Genomic DNA, 20302 nt, shown 5'->3' on the forward strand with positions numbered 1-20302 from the left:
ACCTGGTCCACAATAAAATACGGATGTTGGCATCAACAGACTCTCTGCAGGTCTGAAGTGAGTTTAAACATGCTGGTGACTAGTAATGAGGTCTTGATGAGGGGTTTACAGCTAGTGGCTATGACAGTAAAAATGAAGTCAAAATATCCCGGATACTGGTGCTGCCATTTTGCGCTGGTGACGTCATTTGGAGCCAGAGTCTGCGCAGTAGTGATGTGTGGTGGAGCCGCGGTATGGAGGTCCCACCCATACACTCGCCAAACCCAATCGCAAGCAAACACTAACCCCTTTTTATATAGTCTAATAACTCATTAAAAACAAACTGATCAGAAAAATTAGCACTTGAAAAGACATCAGCGTGATAAGAACTCCCTAAAATGACAGAAAATATTATTTGACGTGCACTTTTAATGTTTAGTTTGGCTCATGTCCCATCCGCTAACATGGAGGGGGAGGGACTTATGACCTATACTGCAGCCAGCCACCAGGGGGGCTATCAAGATGCTTTGGCTTCACTTTTGGGGAGCTGTCATGCTGTCCATTCTTTTTACAGTCAATGGACAGTACCTGTGTCTGATGCAGTACCTGTGTCTGAGGCCTTGTATTTGTCTGAATGGGTACGCAGTGCGTACCAGCATCAGCGTTCTGTAATGAGGTTGTTGATGTGTGTTTCTGTTCCTGGGACCTCTCAGGAACAGGTATACTGTAAATACTGCTAAATTTCAGATGACATGTTGACTAGCTACTGCCTTTCTGGTATTTGACACATGGCAAATATGATTAATAACTGGTTAATGAAGAATCCCTGAATTCTTTCCACCTGTCGTGAAGTCTAGCATACCAATCCCATTATCTCTTGTAGGATTAGGGCTGGTTCATTGTGTGAGCTACAGGCACAATCCACACCTTGCTACGATTAATTAGCTCAAGATTAAAGAGCAGATTATGCCTCAATTCACAATCATCTAAAATTGATAATGCCTGTGTAATTTATGAGAGATTAAGCAAGACATTCACAAATCCATAAATCCTCTGATCTGTTCCCCCAGGTTTGTCTCCTACTTAGTTTTGTCCTCCGGTCTTCACACAAACATGCTAGTACAGCTCATTAAAATTCAAGGCAGAACACAAGGCAGGTAAAACACACACACACACCCCTCCATGCCAATTTACATTTGTAGCATTTTCCTCAACGGCTACCTGGTAATGTGCTCATTAGTGTGCTTGTGTTCAAGACAGTCTCTGGGGGGAGAGGGGGAGAGGAGAGTAAGTAAGTAAGGGGGAGAGGGAAGGGAGAGGGGTAGAGGAGAGTAAGAGGGAAGGGAGAGGCGAGTGAGTAAGGGAGAGGGGAGAGGAGGGGTGGAGGGTGGAAGGGGGAGGACAGAGAAGAGGGAGAGGGGAAGGAGATGGAAGAGGAGGGAGGAGAGGAGGGAGAATGGGGAGGGAGAGGAGGGAGAGAGGAGAGGGAGAGGAGGGAGAATGGGGAGGGAGAGGAGGGAGAGAGGAGAGGGAGAGGAGGGAGGAGAGGAGGGAGAATGGGGAGGGAGAGGAGGGAGAGAGGAGGAGGGAGGAGAGGAGGGAGTGCTTCTTTTTTCAGCAGCGTACATCAAAGACCCTCTGAAGGGAGGCCCTCTGAAGGGAGGCCCTCTGAAGGGAGGCCCTCTGAAGGGAGGCCTTCTGAAAGGAGGCCCTCTGAGGGCCCAGTAATTGTTTACCCAGCATGCAACACTGGCTCTGTGGTCAGAGCCATGTTCTGTATTCTGTGCTAAGAAAACATTTAGGCTGTGATTTCACCCCCGTGTCAGTCCGTTTGGATTACTGTTGATAGATGAGGACAGGAGCTGAAATATGTTTGATCATGACAGTAGTATTGCAGTGACTCTGATATGAGGCAGATTATGACAGTAGTATTCCAGTGACTCTGATATGAGGCAGATTATGACAGTAGTATTCCAGTGACTCTGATATGAGGCAGATTATGACAGTAGTGTTCCAGTGACTCTGATATGAGGCAGATCATGACAGTAGTGTTCCATTGACTTTGATATGAGGCAGATCAGAGTGCAACTGCTACAACTGCTTATAAGTACCCAAACAAAATAACATAATAACAAACATGGTTTCCTGCCGGAACAGATTTCCAGAACACATACCCTGCTGGACCCGGGGCACCCTGGACCCTAACCCATGACAATTTATTATTTTAGCTACGATGACACTGGGATAATGCATTCCACTGCATAGTAAAGTAGTAACCCTCAAGATGGTGCGGTACATCACCAAGCTGGTGCTGTGGTCAGAACCGTGAAGTGCTGCACAATGATAACCACGTATGATAACCACGTATGATAACCACGTATGATAACCACGTATGATAACCACGTATGATAACCATGTATGATAACCATGTATGATAACCACGTATGATAACCACGTATGATAACCACGTATGATAAACACGTTCTATATCCTTGCTTTTATTATTACAGGTGTTGGACAGGCTCTCATTCTGGTGTTTTGTTTGCAGGATAATCATAGTCTCGTAGTATGATTATCAGATTTAATCAGAGAAATTGTTTTCACTGGCAGGTATTGATTTTAAGATAAAGCAATCAAAATTCCGCTGTCTTTATAATATTTTAGGAAGAATATATGATAATTGCTTCCCAAAAATGTTTATTAAGTGGTTGTCATTTGTTAAAAAAAACTGTCTCCGGTTGCTTTTTAAGTATCCTCAATTCCCTCTGTTTTCATGAATCTCATTACTGATTTTTAGGTAAGGACAATCCTTTGAAGTAATAAGATTAAAGTGAGTCTGTTTGAGAGTGTTTAAACTCTCTATTGAGAATGACATATCCTATTCCTCCAAACCTCCCCTGTCCCAGACTAGCTAGCCCTCCAAGCCTCCCCTGTCCCAGACTAGCTAGCCCTCCAAACCTCCCCTGTCCCAGACTAGCTAGCCCTCCAAACCTCCCCTGTCCCAGACTAGCTAGCCCTCCAAGCCTCCCCTGTCCCAGACTAGCTAGCCCTCCAAACCTCCCCTGTCCCAGACTAGCTAGCCCTCCAAACCTCCCCTGTCCCAGACTAGCTAGCCCTCCAAGCCTCCCCTGTCCCAGACTAGCTAGCCCTCGAAGCCTCCCCTGTCCCAGACTAGCTAGCCCTCCAAACCTCCCCTGTCCCAGACTAGCTAGCCCTCCAAACCTCCCCTGTCCCAGACTAGCTAGCCCTCCAAACCTCCCCTGTCCCAGACTAGCTAGCCCTCCAAGCCTCCCCTGTCCCAGACTAGCTAGCCCTCCAAACCTCCCCTGTCCCAGACTAGCTAGCCCTCCAAGCCTCCCCTGTCCCAGACTAGCTAGCCCTCGAAGCCTCCCTTGTCCCAGACTAGCTAGCCCTTCAAGCTTCCCCTGTCCCAGACTAGCTAGCCCTTCAAGCTTCCCCTGTCCCAGACTAGCTAGCCCTCCAAACCTCCCCTGTCCCAGACTAGCTAGCCCTCCAAACCTCCCCTGTCCCAGACTAGCTAGCCCTCCAAACCTCCCCTGTCCCAGACTAGCTAGCCCTCCAAACCTCCCCTGTCCCAGACTAGCTAGCCCTCCAAACCTCCCCTGTCCCAGACTAGCTAGCCCTCCAAACCTCCCCTGTCCCAGACTAGCTAGCCCTCCAAACCTCCCCTGTCCCAGACTAGCTAGCCCTCCAAACCTCCCCTGTCCCAGACTAGCTAGCCCTCCAAGCCTCCATGTCTCTCTGCCTTAGAGGTGTCAGGTGATGGAAAGTGTCAGGTGATGGACAGTGTCAGGTGATGGACAGGCCAGACCCCTGCTGTGTGACAGATGTCCCTTGGAGAGCTTTGGCTCCACTGCCCAGTTTACCTTGGCCTCAACCTCAGGGCTGTCAGTCAGTACCTGTCCCTCAGGTCAACTCTATCTGTCCCTCAGGTCAACTCTATCTGTCCCTCAGGTCAACTCCATCAGTCCCTCAGGTCAACTCTATCTGTCCCTCAGGTCAACTCCATCAGTCCCTCTGGTCAACTCTATCTGTCCCTCAGGTCAACTCCATCAGTCCCTCTGGTCAACTCTATCTGTCCCTCAGGTCAACTCTATCTGTCCCTCAGGTCAACTCCATCAGTCCCTCAGGTCAACTCTATCTGTCCCTCAGGTCAACTCCATCAGTCCCTCTGGTCAACTCTATCTGTCCCTCAGGTCAACTCCATCAGTCCCTCAGGTCAACTCCATCAGTCCCTCAGGTCAACTCCATCAGTCCCTCAGGTCAACTCCATCAGTCTCCAACATGGAGTGGTGGCCTCTCTGCCCTTCAGGATGCCTCTAGACCCAAGGAAGGAGCTGTGAGTCTCCACAGCAGGACTCCACAGCAGGGCTTCATGGCCGTTCTGACATCGCTGAACTTGCTGTTTGTTCACGGGGCATGTGAGTGCACTGCTTCTGACTGAGAGTTAGAATGAGGTTTTTACCAAGCTGAACCTTGTGGTGTTGGAGAGGATGTGGGTTAGGGTTAGGGCTAATCTGCTCATCTTAACCTGTGGTTACCCTGTGCATGTTCTTGTAGAAAAGGCGGTTGCACTTTTGATTGATGATTTCATACGATGATTTCATACAATGATTTCATACGATGATTTCTTACGATGATTTCATATGATGATTCCACGATTTTGTAAAATGATTTCCAACTCCAGTCACATGCCTTTATGGGGCATATCACATTTGTTGACGCCCCACCGCAGCGGCCCGGGTTCAATTACGGCCAGGACATTTCTGCATGTCCTCCCCTCTCTCTCTCCTGCCTTTTCTTTCCATGTTGAACTATCCTATCCAATAAACCGTAAACATTTCTTACATTTCGTTTTATCAGACACTTTCTCATTGTAATGTGCCTCCACAATTTCCCTGATGTTGGATACATTTTGAATGGGAATCTGATGGGTAAATCTGATGTTTAAATATAAACATCTGAGCTCTTCAGGAAGGACACCTGTCTCGTCTTATCTAAAACCTACATCATCACATTCCCAGACTGCTGTCAATTCTACGTGGCAAAACTGATGGGCTAGTTTATTTTTACATGTATATTTATATATATATATATTATATATAGTATATTATTTGCATTTATTATAAAGTTTATTATCACAAGTTTGTGTTTCTATTTTCTGCTAAGCAAACACCCATTCTATTAATGTGTTTTTTATTAATATGTGTCACCTTATAACAATCTCAGAAGTAAAGCAAAAACAAGACAGTTTTTCTGAAAGATAATCTGAAGCACACACCTCCAGTCTCAAACCCTCTTGATTAACCAACAGAACGTTTCCTGGAGTGATTATTGAGAATGGGGAGCGATTAATCAGACTTAATGAATGTTTACCTTCAAACAAGCTCATTAGTCGTCCTGTAATGTGTGGGAGCAGCAAAATGATGCACATAATGATATGTGCTACACACTCACCCTGTGTATACAGACATCCCTGCTGCAACAGGGTATCCATGATTTGTATCTTGTATGGATTTATTTAGCTGAAGCTATTATACAAAGCTACATACAAACAGCACTTGATATTTATGTACAAACAGGACTAATAACAGATGACAGCTTCCTAAACACTGGATAAGAAACACTGGATGAAACACATTTCATAGATCATTTAGAAACAAATATATATTGGAAGCCTGTACAAAATGTGACAGTTCATGAATAATTTACGAACAATACTATGGTGTGTGTCTTGATTGTCTTCTGCTAACCCATGCAAGCTGCATGACAATTATTTAACTTGACCATGTCGTTTAGTAGCCTTGCAAAGCTAAATGAATTCCGGCATGTTATGCAACTAAAAAAGCACATGGCAGGTTTCAGATCCAGGGACACTGCTGTCTCCTGTATATTTGACATTAGAGGCACTTAGGAACATTATATTCATTACACTTAAGGTGTGTTGTGAGAGGTTGCAGCCAACTGAAGTCATGAATAAAAAAAATATATATATATATTTTATCAAAAGGTCTTGTAAGTATAGATTTCACAGTCTACTGATTATCCATGTTGACAACAATACACAATTACAGATGTACTGTATACCTGTGTACAAGTTGACAAAATATCTAAACAGTGTGCATAATGACCTGACTCAGAGACACAACCCTGCTAATATCTGAGCTGAGTTTGCCTACAGAAGCAGATGTTGGTTGTACCCATGATGCAGTGCAGAGGGACGCGCTCCACCGGGGCGCTGTAGCAACAGCTCCTGGGCTCAGACAGTAGGGTGTGATGTAGGACAAACAGGTGGCTGGGGTTTAATATGCGTGAGCGGTGAGACGTGCAGAGGCTTCCGTGTGGGCAGCCTGGCAGCGCGTGAGGGTGGCAGAGTTAACCCTAGCCCTTCAGCCAGGTGGCCCAGCCTTGGCCAGAAAGATCTGCCACTGCAACAAGGATTGTGCCTGAAGGGACCAGATGATGTCCCTACATATAGGAAACACTCCAGACATCAACCCAGACATCCCCAACCATCATCCTCAGCCAGCACTCATCCACAGCCCTCATCCCCAATAATACACACAGCCCTCATTCCCAATAATACACACAGCCGTCATCCCCAATAATACACCCAGCCCTCATCCCCAATAATATGCACAGCCCTCATCCCCAGTAATACACACAGCCCTCATCCCCAATAATACGCACAGCCCTCATCCCCAATAATACACACAGCCCTCATCCCCAATAATACGCACAGCCCTCATCCCCAATAATATGCACAGCCCTCATCCCCAGTAATACACACAGCCCTCATCCCCAATAATGCGCACAGCCCTCATTCCCAATAATACACACAGCCCTCATCCCCAATAATACGCACAGCCCTCATCCCCAGTAATACACACAGACCTCATCCCCAGTAATACACACAGACCTCATCCCCAGCCTAGCTTCCCTTTCCAGGAACACAGATTCCTCCTACAGCTTTCATCCCTGCGTCATGGCAACACTTCCATCACTACAAGAGAAAACAAGTCACAGCAAATTCCCTTCGACAAACATGCAGGGAGGGGGGCAGCTTTTGGAGGTCTGGAAAGAGGATTACAAGTCTCCTCAGCAGCTGATCCTGTCAGAGGCACTCAGGGAAATAACAACAGGAGGGTCACGGCCACTCTAGAGTCTCCCAGACATGCATGTAGACACCAGACTTGCATGTATAGACCAGATCTGCACAAGTCCCTGAACAAGCCCCCTCACACTTACACACACACACACACACACACAAATACACCCATACACACACACATACACACACACACGTGCACATTCCAACACACACGTGCACACAAGCAGAAGAACTACCAATAACACTGTCAGCCACTGCTATGATCCAATCGGTCCTTTAAATGTATTGGCAGCTTGTGATAATGATCATCTTTTCAAACAGTAGATAAGACGAGCACACCCAGTAAGCACATGTTTGCCTCAACAATCTGTTGGTAAGTGAGTCACTCCAGGAGAATTTACATTTCAATCTTTTCAACAGAGGAACTAATTGTGTTTCTGAGCTTGGATACAGAGGCACATCTCATGCTATTATGTTAGTGCTCACTGCTGCTGCTCACCACTTGCCCTGAAAAGACCTACTCCTTCAAGCATATCAAGCATCTGACAGTCTTCTACCATCCAGTATGTCAAAATCCCCTCAGTTCAAGACAATTCTGTTATGAGAATCACTAGATTCAAAATTACAAAGAAGCTCTTTAAACGTCTTGACTCTTCTTAATGTGCTTGTTGTGGCTCATGATCTGTGTGTGTGAGAATGCAATCAGGCGACACAGTTTGTCCACTTGCTGTTCACCTTAACCAACTTGCACGTCTGTAGTTGTAACTGTTTCATCATGTAAAGTACAGCATGTGCTGACATGGCAATCAAAGACTGAGCAGTAATAACTCTGTGTTAATAAGGCATTAGTATGAACCCAGCAGAGCTGCTCTCTGTTCAGGAGGGCGAATTCTTCCCTCCAGACACTGCTAAGCCTTCAGAGGGTTCTCTCCCTATAACAAACCACAAAGGTGAAGCACCATGGATGCATGTGTTGTCATCTCATGTCTCATTACTGATAGCTAAATATAAAGATCTTCCTTCTCTCCAACTCCAGAGAACTTGTCTCAGTCTTTAAGTCTGTTGGACAGGAAGTGGAGAGTCTGTGCAGATCAGTGATCAGAGTCTGCTGGCAGGCTTGTGATGAGCTCAGTACGCATGCCTCCTATGTCCTGGTGAGTCGAGTTCTTCCTCCTCACATGCGTGTTTCCTGGCTGGTTCCATGCAGCTTGTCCCTGATGTCCCGCACAGCCGCGCTGAAACCAGCCGCGCTGAAACCAGCCGCGCTGACACCAGCCGCGCTGACACCAGCCGCGCTGAAACCAGCCGCGCTGAAACCAGCCGCGCTGACACCAGCCGCGCTGACACCAGCCGCGCTGAAACCAGCCGCGCTGAAACCAGCCGCGCTGAAACCAGCCGCGCTGACACCAGCCGCGCTGACACCAGCCGCGCTGAAACCAGCCGCGCTGAAACCAGCCGCGCTGACACCAGCCGCGCTGACACCAGCCGCGCTGAAACCAGCCGCGCTGAAACCAGCCGCGCTGAAACCAGCCGTGCTGAAACGCCTGCATGACTCCCCAGCCTGCTGTAAAGATGGTCCTTGCCTCAAACAAATGAAATGAAAAAAAAGCATCTTTCAGGGAAGAACATGAAGATTTTCTCCCGCCTGTTATTGTCTGAAAGGGTTGTGTGTAAATGCTCTGCTTGCCAAAGCAGCCACATTGTGTTGAACAAGCAGATATAATGATTTGAATATACAACAGGCCTTTTGAGTCGATTACATTGCACCCTGTTTGAGTAAAGGCTAATCGTGTTGGTTTCCCTAAATGCAAGAGCCCTGTTTAAACACGCTAAACCTCATCACATCTCCACATTCCTTCCTGCAGAACCTCACTTAACTATCCATAACTCTATAAGAAGATAAACGTCGCCATGTTGCTGTGTCTTTGCAGGAGACACCATTGACGGCGTTCTGACAGGCACAAGCCTTGTTGCCATGGCAGCCATGACTGCACCATCTACACATCTAGTGCAGCACATGTACACATCTAGTGTACAACTGGATAGTCCAGTGTGTGTATCACTCCAATAGCAACAGTTACCTTGGTGACCCACAACCTTTGGACTCCATGTTCCAGTCAATAAGCTGTCAGTGCTGACAGAGATTGCAGCTATTAGCAGGTGACACGATGACCCCACAGCTATAGCAAGGTCCTGGTATATGGCACCTTCATTTCATGAGGGTAACTGCATCTGATCTGGTGCTGTAGGTTGGTTCAGGTTGTGTTTGTCATGTTCTAGGACAAAACATCAAACTACTAGTCGAGTAGCAGCCAACAGCTCAGCAGGTGAGCGGCTTCAGACTAACATCTTAGTTAAGACGACTGGACTGGAACAGCAACATGGAAGTAGTCTTGACAGCTTTAAGTGTTGTGAAAATACCTATCATTAATTGCTGTCAAATGTGACATATTTGGTTTGAATCCCTTGAAAGCATCTACTAGGCGTCAGTTTGACAATTTTATTAAAACTGGAAAAGACATGTATGCAGGGGACTGGAGCTCAACATTCCCATCACCTCCTCATTTATGTCTCACAAACACACACACTTAACCCAAACAGCACACACACACGCATGCACACACAGACACAGGCATGTGCGCACACAAGCATGTGCACAAACTCCCTCTCTGCATCTCTCTCTCTCCTTCCCTCAATTTCATTTCTCTCTTGCTCTTCTCTCCAGATGCAACATGTCTCCTCCTCTCTCTCTGCATCTCTTACTCTCCCTCCTCCTCTCTCTCTGCATCTCTTACTCTCCCTCCTCCTCCTCTCTCTCTGCATCTCTTACTCTCCCTCCTCCTCTCTCTCTCTGCATCTCTTACTCTCCCTCCTCCTCTCTCTCTGCATCTCTTACTCTCCCTCCTCCTCCTCTCTCTCTGCATCTCTTACTCTCCCTCCTCCTCTCTCTCTCTGCATCTCTTACTCTCCCTCCTCCTCTCTCTCTGCATCTCTTTCCCTCCTCCTCTCTCTCTGCATCTCTTACTCTCCCTCCTCCTCCTCTCTCTCTGCATCTCTTACTCTCCCTCCTCCTCCTCTCTCTCTGCATCTCTTACTCTCCCTCCTCCTCTCTCTCTGCATCTCTTACTCTCCCTCCTCCTCTCTCTCTGCATCTCTTACTCTCCCTCCTCCTCTCTCTCTGCATCTCTTACTCTCCCTCCTCCTCCTCTCTCTCTGCATCTCTTACTCTTCCTTTTCCTCTCTCTCTGCATCTCTTACTCTCCCTCCTCCTCTCTCTCTGCGTCTCATTCTCTCTCTTTCCACCTCCCTCTATCTCCTTCTATGGTCCTCTCATTTGTTCTCTCCCTCTCTCTCTCATTCTGTCTCTCATTCTCTCTCTGCACCAGAACTCATTTCTCCCCAGAGCTGATAGGCCACGGTCTGCTGCAGCCAATCCCTATAATTATCCTGTCAGCTATGTAAACTCCCTGCTCGGACTTCAAGTCCATTTCAATATTAGCCGCGCGACACCACAATGGCTATATCAAATGTGAGCTTCGTGCAGTAAATGGGATACATTCTCTCTCCAACCGCTTTCCATTTGGTTTACAGCTAACTGCTATAGGCTAATAGCTGCCATGCAGGAGAAGAGCCCCTATTCTGTAACTGGTCGAGCCCTACCTCTGAAATCCTGATTGGAGGGATTGACTTGGCAGCCAATGGCCTGCTCCTCGGAGGCTCTGTGTTGCATCTGGTCTCCTCAGGACTAATGCACCACAAGAGGGTTCAGGGGGTGGGTTTGGCAGGGGTGGGGGTAGAGGGGGATAGAGTCAGGAAATCAGTCATGATGGGGGGGCGGGGGGGTGGTAATAGGATTTCCAATGGGACGGTGCTGTAGAGTGTGTGCCTCTCCATCCAGGAGGACAGGGGCCTCCCTGCTCAGGGCTGCAGGCTGTCAGAGGGTATGGCTTCATCTCCAGGGCCTCCCTCATCCAGCCTGGCCCGAGGGAGCAGAGGAGTCTGGGAGAGAGTGGGACTGCTTACACCAAGCTGTATTAGCAGGGTTCAAAGCCATTACAACACAGAGGCCCTCCTGTGCTGGCTGAGTGATTACCATAGGGACAGGACAGTGCTCTGACAGCACAATACATGATTACACACCATGATGCTGCTCCTCATTTGAGATGGGAAATGTCAAGCCTATTCACCACGGCGCTGCCAAGCTTCATGATGAATATAGATCCAGAACATGCAAAACCAAACCACAGTCATTGTCGGATTTCCTTTTCATGATAATGGGAGACAGAAAAAAGAAAAAAAATGTCAAACTGAAATGAATACGCAGAGACTAGTGGGTATAGAGACAATAGTGAGCTGATTATGGATAATGCAGAAACCAAGCAGGTCCAGAGCAGAGGAGGGGGGAGAGAGCAGCACGGTAAACAGCTCAGTCACCTCTCCATCGTCATTAGGTAGCTAACGGGAGCTGATTTGAAGGGTGCTCGAGACCAAAACAAAGCCTGAGGTATTTTAGCTCACTCCTCATCCACATCACTGTTTTGATTACGCTGACCTCTGGGGGCAGTCGAGGAGATGTGGTCTTAATTACATCCACAGGGGGGGGTGTCCAACCCTGCACCCTGCAAGCACGCACTTCACAAATACTCACCTGGTATCTCCTCCCTCACATTCTACACTTCCTAATACTTTGTCAGTGTTTCACATGTAAAACTTCACTTGATAGTGGGAGTGTATTGAGTTGTGCACTGATCCCCAGATGAACACAAACCTTATTATAAACAACATGGACAAAGAACATGACATATTGACTAGACAGATTGAGTGATTTCACTGACTAATTCGTTCACACTTTCCTATGTGCTGATGATGTGACTAGTGAAATGATGTTAGCTGGTCGTTTTGTCCTAGTGCCCAAAAACAGTGAAATGTGGGTTTTTGTGCTAAAGTTATTTTTTAGGGCCAATAAAGCTCTTATTTCAAATGTATCTGATCGCTTTGTGCTGGGGAGCAGTGGAGCCTGGTTGGGGTGTGCTGGGGGGCAGTGGAGCCTGGTTGGGGTGTGTTGGGGGGCAGTGGAGCCTGGTTGGGGTGTGTTGGGGGGCAGTGGAGCCTGGTTGGGGGTGGAAACATATGACCTAGCTAGGCAGAAGCAGCAGTTTAACATGCTGAAGCTGTACGTGTATTTTCACTTAAGAGGATGTATTGATTGACCCAAGACACATTGACAACAAATTAGACTGCAAATGTGTATATCTTATTGCTATGGGGGATGCACTGATTTTAGGAAATTGGAGGAAATCAGATAAGGTTTAGTCTCCTTAATCTACTGCATCTCAAACAGATTCTTTATTATGTCACGTGTCATGAAGGGTTCATAAGGAAGTAGCACCATGTCTGGGGCCAAGGCCAAACTAACAAGGACGGACTGTAGAGAGGCCACACCAACAAGGACGGACTGTAGAGAGGCCACACCAACAAGGACGGACTGTAGAGAGGCCACACCAACAAGGACGGACTGTAGAGAGGCCCTGTTCAGACACCCTGATCCTAACCCAGATGATGGAGTACTGGAATGTACAGTACTATTTGCAATATTTGTAAGTCGCTTTGGAAAGAAACATTTGCTAACTGAATAACATCCTTTACACATGCACTGTGTTTCGGTTTACCCTGTCTCTGGTGACCATGGTGACCATGGTAGTGGTAGACTCTAGTGGAACAGGAACAGCTTGTCAGCAAGATCTGTGTCTCTGTGCTCACGGCCCTGGCAGCTCTCCTCTGCTCTGTGTCACCACCTCTTCCAGTCACCAGCCCCCCAGCCCTCCAGTCACTGTCATCACCATGCCGCCACATGAACTCCTGAACACCCAGATCTCATGCTAGGCCGACTGCCACCTCCATCACATGAAACACAACACACTGAGATGTGTGAGGTGTGTTTGAGGTTTGCATGGGGTGTGTGTGAGGTGTGTGTGAGGTACAAGTGCAGTGTTTGTGGTGTGTGTGTGAGGTGAGTGAGTTGTGTATCCTTAACCAGTACAGAGAAAACTTCAATATACCTGTCGGGATAACCGTGTTGCAGCTGCATGAGGTCTTCAGAGGTATTAAGATTTCAGAGTGAAGAATATTAGTGATTTATGGTAAGTAGCAGTGAGGGAGCACTAGTTTTATAATAATATTTCAGAGACCTCATTCTCACACAGGTCTGAAGGATAGAACTGCTCCTTCTGAAAAACAGAATCTTTTTCACTATGGGACATGCTTCTTTCTGTGTCCAGGAAACCAGATCAATGTGACTGGGAGATATCTGCTTTCAGTACAGAACACATCAAACACTGTGTTCAATAGGACTTCAAACAGCAGAACTTCATCATTTTATTAGGACCCATCTATCTTCACATGCCCTGTAGACCACCCTGCTCTGCTCCAAAACTAATACCATACATCAAAGCCACAGCCAGCCGAGCCTGCTGAAGAGAGAAGACTGGAAGTATGGGATCAGATTTGCTTTAACACAGATACAGTTGCAAGCACTGTTATGGTGAATGGGTCCAGCAAGGTGGAACCAGATGAAAACATTGGGTACAGTAACCCTAACCATGAAAAGGAGAGGATTGTGTTTCCTTTCAGGCTCATCTGAACCCCTCCAGCACTCAAACTTGTCCTCCTGTGCTGAAGCACCAGAGTGTTTGGTAGCTTGTCAAAGCGAAAGGTTTTACTGTAACATCGCTTCTCTGGATTCTTGTAGCTCAATGTGGAATCTCATGTCAGTTATTCCATTAATGGATGCAAGGTTGTCTTGGAAAATCATTGCTGAAAACAATAATGTACATTACATGGTAGATAATGGATGTACTGCATTACTTCACATTTCCTCGTAAAACACAAAGATTCCCAGACACTCTAAAGACCATCTGTATTTGGCAACAACACAGAGACCAGTTACCAATCTTACAAGGTAGTACATCTTCAGGGTTACCAGTGTTACCATGAAGAGTACGTTTCCAGGGTTACCAGGTAACCAGCTTGATATCCTTCCTCCAAGGGTGTATTTGTATTTTTAAATGTTGTTTCCGTTAGCAACCTGGCCACACGCCAAGCAGCCCCACTCCCAGACTGCCAACAGGGGCCTGTCTCCACAAATCAATGATCTCACAGCACAGCACACACAGGCAGAGCAGGAAGTGAACAGTCAGCACTTCTTGCAGCAGAAGCTATTTTGGGGATTGAGGAAAATATACTGGATCTGATATTATATTTCAGACGATGGACCAAACGAGATGGCGTGGAGTGCAGGTGAAAGAGAGTGAAAGAAAGAGAGAGAGAGAAAGAGAGAGAAGCAAGATAATAAAAGCAGGGGAAGTGAGAGAACCTGCTCCATCTATCTATGATCCAGCTGTGGGAGAGAATGTCTAGCAGTCCCCTTAGGACACAACTGACTTCTTTAACCACTTGAATAAACCAGACTGTGATTGGCCAGTCAGCGCTGCTGTCAGTGTGTTAATTAGCCACACTGCTTCATCAAAGCTGGCCGTTCACCAGGACCTCATCTCTGCTGCAGGAGAACAGGCATGCAGAGCTCCCCACTTTCTCATCCTGAAAGAGACGTACACAAGCTCACCATACAACACAGGGGCATGATGATACAACCAGGTTGCTTTCCTGTTTTCTTTTCTGTACATAATAGCGGAAATGCCTGCAGAATGCTTGCATATTATACATGCAGAATGCAATGACGTTACAGTCAGTATGCTCCACTCAGAGGTAACATGCTCAAAGCTACCTCAGGTCATGTACTGTGCAGTGAAATCTTCCAACAGACAGTAAAGTAGCAGATGGTGTCGTTAAAGGTGCTGTAACTGTGACTAAAAAGGAGTCAAATCTACTGAATGATGGCTGATCTGAACAAGTGCTGCAGCAACACAGATATGCAGATAGTGGACCAGGACACTGCTGTCGTTTAGCACTGAAGCACAGGGCGACATTTTACATTGTGGTGACAGTAACTACCCTGCTGGAGGGGAGAAGGAGGCATGAGGAGTAACTACCCTGCTGGAGGGGAGAAGGAGGCAGGAGGAGTAACTACCTTGCTGGAGGGGAGAAGGGTTAGGGTTAGGGTTAACCCTGGGACGAGCTCTGAGGTACAGCTAGTAAAAAACTTTCATCTCTCTGAATCGTACTTCTAGCAGGGTTGAGGCAACACTGTGAGTAAACATAGCTGGCAGCTACGCTCCAATCAAGGGCTGCTGTAGTTCTCTGTAGCTGGTGAGAGTTACCGCAGTCGAGGGAGTTCTGGACCAGCAGTACTGCCACTGTTTATTCTATGGGTGTAATAATCACCCCCGGCCCCTACTCCTTCTACCAAAATGAAACTAGGCTGCTGAATTATTCATGAGATATGGGCTGTGTGTCACACACTCAGCATTCTGCTGGAGGAGACTGGAGCCAGCTTGCTGCTGCTCTCCTGTCATGACAGGGTGTCGAACTCCACGCGCACTCTCTCATGTCCCCTGGCCTTCTGGAAAAGGTACCTCACACTTTACGACTGCTGAGGCATGTCTTATGCTGATATTCAGAGTAGTAACTCCATACTGCTATACCATAGCAGCTAACTAACCTAATAACATAGCAGTACGGTCTGCGGTGTTACCATGATTAAACCACAAACTGGTATCATGATTAAACCATACAAACTGTCCTCCGAACAGCTCACTCTAACTCACAGCAGAGCCTCGTTCAGCCTCTGCAGAGCTGATGTGGTTTGAGGATCTTCTTATACAAACTGAAAATTTAAAACAACGCAGAAATATGGGCTGGGGCTGGGGCCAGGGCTGGGGCCAGGGCCGGGGCCAGGGCTGGGGCCAGGGCCGGGGCCAGGGCTGGCCTTCCTCCCTTGCTGGGAGTGAAAATGGAAGAAGACAGATGGGGGGCAGGATCTGTGCTGATCGCCGTGGCGCCCACCTCCTCCTCTCAGGCACCTGTGTCGCTTCTCTCCAGACGCCCGCAGCCTGAGGACCGGCTCCCTGAAATCTGATCTTCGATGTTGGTCAGGGGTATGGCTTAAATATGGGTTATCTGTTGTACCTTAATTACCAACTAGAAAGACACTGAGTGAGGCAGCACCTCCAGCCTGCCCCAAGTCCAGGTATCTACCACCTGCTCCCTTGTCTACACAAGTCACTCATGGGTGCCTAATGTAATGTTATTGCCACCACACACATGCAGTGTAATGTTATCGCCACCACACACATGCAGTGTAAAGTTATCGCCACCACACACATGCAGTGTAATGTTATCGCCTCCACACACATGCAGTGTATCTCAGAGCTGTGGGCTGTGGGCTCTCTCACTAACACAGTGATAGCATTCAGTCATTTCAGTCATTTAGCAGACGCTCTTATCCAGAGCGACTTACAGTAAGTACAGCGACATTCCCCCCGAGGCAAGTAGGGTGAAGTGCCTTGCCAAGGACACAAAGTCATTTGGCACGGTGGGGAATCGATCCGGCAACCTTTTGATTAGCAGTGCGTTTGTAGACAGTGTCATAATGTTACACCAGCACAGTGTTGCTTTGGGCACAACACCACCCTAACAATAAGAGGCTTCTACATTTACATGACATCCCCTAATACTGCTTCCAAAAAGTAATGAAACAATCAAAAAATGTGTAGATTCTGACAACAAAGCTATGTTTTGGATGTTGATCTTTAATGAGCCTCATGTTCTCTGCCCCATGAAGCAGAAGGCCCACGTTCTGATCCCAGGTAATAAACTGTTAATGGCGGCTTCGCTCCTGTAGCATGAACGGTGCGTGAGTGTGACGTCTTCATCTCAACCTACTCCACATGGATCTAGAGGAGGCTGGCTGGTCCTGCTGGACCATGTAACACTGTAGTAGAGCGAGAGCGAGAGCGAGACGAGGTGTTCTGTCCTGGCATGTTGATGATGGACTCTATCTACTCATGTCTGTGTGTCTCTCACTGCCTAGCCACCCAGACCCTGGAGGAAGGAGGAGAGAGGACACCACTCACCCCTGTCCTCTCTCACCCGGTCACACAGTCATGATAGTGACATGAGCATCTTGTCACTCCGATTCAGCCTGATTGACCTGAGGAGTTATTTCTGAGTGGCTGACAACAACCCCTACATACAGACTGGTCATCTCGCTCTGGTCTGGTATGCATGGGTCGTGTGAAGTGATGTGATTTCCAGTCAGAATGATAAACAAAATCTTTGTTTACCAGTCTACGACAAATATATTGAAAATGTGATTTTATAAGGAATAGAGAATTCACTCAGTGGAAATCCTCTGGCCTGGCTTCCTCTTTGAAGAAATCATTTCTAGTTTAAGCGCAGCTGAAGTTTCACCTGGGGTGAAATGATTTTCTTTGTGATTTATGAGTGGATGCGTGGCCAGGAGAGCACGATTGACAGACTGTGAATGAATGTGATGTGTCTGTGGGTATTTGTGTCTGGAGGAAGAGAAATACAGAAGGAAGTGATACCCAGGTAAGTATGACAAATGGAGGCTGGACGAGGGACCATGAAGGCAGATTCAGTGAAGCCAAGCTCCTTGTCTCACTGCAGGTCATACAGCAAAGAGAAGCTGCACTGTCCAGAGCAGCACAACTGCTTGGGCTGGAAATCTGTGAATATCATCTGAAATGCTCTGCAGCTACCAAGCAGAGAAGCAGTAGGGTTAGGGTTAGGGTTAGGGGTTAGGCTTAGGACTAGGGCTAGCAGTTAGGGTTAGGGTTAGGGTTAGGGTTAGGCTTAGGACTAGGGCTAGCAGTTGGGGTTAGGGTTAGGACTAGGGCAGGCAGGTGTCATTAGAGTCAGCAGCTCGGATCAGGAGCGCCAGGATCAGAGCTGCTGTTGTGTGCGTGATGCAGACACAAGCTTCAGGATTACCAACACCTCCATCCAGCCTGGTCACTGCTCCTCCTGACACATACGCACAGAGCTGCATACACACACACACACACACACACACACACACAGTCACACACACATACACACAAACACTAGAATCTCTCAGTTTAGGAAGAAGGATCTATTTCAGCAGCTGAGTGGGTGTACTGCAGCTCTCTCTCAGGTCATGAGCTCCCTCCAGCATCCCAAGACCACCAGCACCCACCCACCCGCCTGCCTGCCCGCCCGCGTCACACAGCCCCCTGTTGCTGTCTGTGTGACAGACCAACACAGGGGTTACCAGGACTGGACTTGTGATTCACACTTTATCTCTGGGTGAGGTCTCTTGACAGGCAGCGGGTCTGTTACTGTAATGCTGCTGTAACTGTGCTCCTCTAAGGGCTGGAGCTACCCTCAGTTAGCATCATCACAGAACACCAACAAACACAATTTGATGTGAACCAATAAAGGAGAAACTGGGGAACAGAGGATCCTCAATGTTTCCAGTGGACAGTTTTACAAACCTTTACTGTAATGGCTCAATAAAAAAACTGTGTGTGCATATGCAGCTTTCTAACTTAACTTCAAATCTTCTCAGACTGTAAACACGTTATTTTCCCACACATGGCTCTTCTTTCACATGAAATTCCCCATGCAATATTGACACAGTGTGGACCTGTATTGGCACAAACAGATATTACTGACCAGAGGACACAACAGCTGTAATCTGAAGGCCTGCTGGGAAAATGTGTGTTTCTACTGCCTGAGAGAGAAACCAAGAGAGGAAGAGAGAGCGAGCCAGAGAGAGAGAGAGAGAGAGAGAGAGAGAGAGAGAGAGAGAGAGAGAGAGAGAGAGAGAGTGAAAGAGGAGAGAGAGAGAGAGAGAGAGAGAGAGAGAGAGAGAGAGAGAGAGAGAGAGAGAGAGGAGAGAGAGAGAGAGAGAGAGAGAGAGAGAGAGAGAGAGAGAGAGAGAGAGAGAGAGAGAGAGAGAGAGAGAGAGAGAGAGAGAGAGAGAGAGAGAGAGAGAGAGAGAGAGAGAGAGAGAGAGAGAGAGAGAGAGAGAGAGAGAGAGAGAGAGAGAGAGAGAGAGAGAGAGAGAGAGAGAGAGAGAGAGAGAGAGAGAGAGAGAGAGAGAGAGAGAGAGAGAGAGAGAGAGAGGAGAGAGAGAGACAGAGAGAGAGAGAGAGAGAGAGAGGAGAGAGACAGAGAGAGAGAGAGAGAAAGAGAGAGAGTGAGAGAGAGAGAGAGAGAGAGAGAGAGAGAGAGAGAGAGAGAGAGAGAGAGAGAGAGGAGAGAGAGAGAGAGAGAGAGAGAGAGAGAGAGAGAGAGAGAGAAAGAGGAGAGAGAGAGAGACTCAGTGAGTGAATCTATGAGTGTTGCCCTACTACCCATCTCCAGGACACTTGGGTCCTGTCCTGAAACTGCATTCAAGACATCAACACTGCTCCTCTTCCGCTCCCCAGCTCATCTCTCTTCAACACTACTACCTACTGGACAGGACGGAAATAGTGCTACATAACTTACACAATATGAGCATTTCTTACAGTCCATAGGGATAATACTTCTCTGGAGTAGCAATAAAATTCTTGATTGCTTCTCCAACTCAAAAATAGCTGTTTTTTTGAATAATAGTACTATGATTCCGCATTCAAATCAAATCCAGATGATTTACTGAAGGTACAGTCATGTCTAAAAACATCCTGTTACCTGTCATACATACACGTGGTGTTTCACTGCTGGGGACCACAGCGGCCTTGACTAACACAAAACACCCTTATACTAAACACCCTAACACAACTTTCGTCTGCAGAGGATGATGGTGTTTCATCTCTGCTGATGGGAGAGAGACGTCAGTCAGCTGACACACACCAATCGCTGGCATATTACAGAGCCTGTCACCCTGACAACCACGCGTCATCCAACATGGCAGACGAGACCCTGCGAAGAGAGGAGAGAGGGTCATATACCCTAACTCTGTAGAGAGGAGAGAGGGTCATATACCCTAACTCTGTAGAGAGGAGAGAGGGTCATATACCCTAACTCTGCAGAGAGGAGAGAGGATCATATACCCTAACTCTGCAGAGAGGAGAGAGGGTCATATACCCTAACTCTGCAGAGACGAGAGAGGATCATATACCCTAACTCTGCAGAGAGGAGAGAGGAGGTCCTAAAGGGTCTCATACAGGGACAGCAGAAACTATACAGAGGCTGTGGGAGTCCAGACCAGCACGGTGGTACAGAACTGCCATGTAGTCTGCAGAGCACAGCTGTCTGCATGTA

This window comes from Hypomesus nipponensis, chromosome 13 (assembly GCF_054491055.1).
Source record: "Hypomesus nipponensis isolate SF chromosome 13, ASM5449105v1, whole genome shotgun sequence".
In the NCBI taxonomy this organism is placed as follows: Eukaryota; Metazoa; Chordata; class Actinopteri; order Osmeriformes; family Osmeridae; genus Hypomesus; species Hypomesus nipponensis.